We start from the raw sequence: 1,113 nt of genomic DNA on the forward strand, positions 1-1,113 counted from the left end.
TATATATATATATATACGTACATACATGCACAGTGAAGTCCAAATCAGAGATCACATAAATATGGTAATCAAAATCTAATGTTGAGGGAATATCTATAACTTACTTGAAAAACAACAATATCAATAGTAATAATAATTAAGTTGTTAATTTGTTAAATTGGAAATAAGTACATTATTTTTAAGTTACTAATCAAATAAGTGAGGTTGTGACATTTATTGCACCTAGGGCAAAAGCTGCTTTAAACACAAAGGATGTTTACACCAAATGTTGATTTAATTTAGTTAATAGAAGTTCATTGATAAAGAAAATCTATTTATGACATTATTTTTGACAGTATCCTCATTTTTACAACTTTTTTACTCAAGTGCCTAAACCTTTAACAGTACTGTAGCTTTGCAGGTAGGTCTCTTGAAGCATCTTGGAGATGTTGCTACAGTTCTTCTGGATTTAGTCTGTCTCAGTTTGTTCTGTTTTTTCATGTCATTCCAGACAGACTGGAGGATGATGATGAGATCAGATCTCTGTGTGGAGCACTGGCTTATTGGATTATTACAATTAATGGCAAAATGAATGTTTGGACATGTAAACTGATATTTCCTACTGACACAGCAAAAGATAGAAATATCTGACTTAGCCATTTTTTCAGCTGGTGAAAATACTAGTGTTCTAGTCATTTTTATGTAATATATCTATAATAGTATCACAATGATTATAAAATAAAACGTGCACTGAAACACAAGATCTTTGGATCTTTTCAAATCATGCTAAAGAATATAATCAGCAGGTTTTACACAAACTTGAAGTAAAAGGACAAACCGAAAGACAGCCTGGTATTGCATTTTTAAATTAAACTTTTTACTCAAATTATGCTAATATAATTTGTAATGGGAAAAATAATTATAAAATGGAAAATTGAAGCAATTTTCTAGTACTCGTTTAGTCAGTGTTCATATCACAAAATATCAAATTGTGCAAAGTTCGGCTGAGTAATTAGTACAAAGCACAATCATGCAAAATACAGGTTCAAATAGTGCTTCCACTGTTCTCTGTTACTGAGTGCACAGCGCCCTCTAGAGACGTGTGTGTGTGTGTGTGTGTGTGTGTGTGTGTGT

The sequence above is a fragment of the Sinocyclocheilus anshuiensis genome, unplaced genomic scaffold (assembly GCF_001515605.1).
Source record: "Sinocyclocheilus anshuiensis isolate Anshui unplaced genomic scaffold, SAMN03320099.WGS_v1.1 scaffold3606, whole genome shotgun sequence".
NCBI lineage: Eukaryota > Metazoa > Chordata > Actinopteri > Cypriniformes > Cyprinidae > Sinocyclocheilus > Sinocyclocheilus anshuiensis.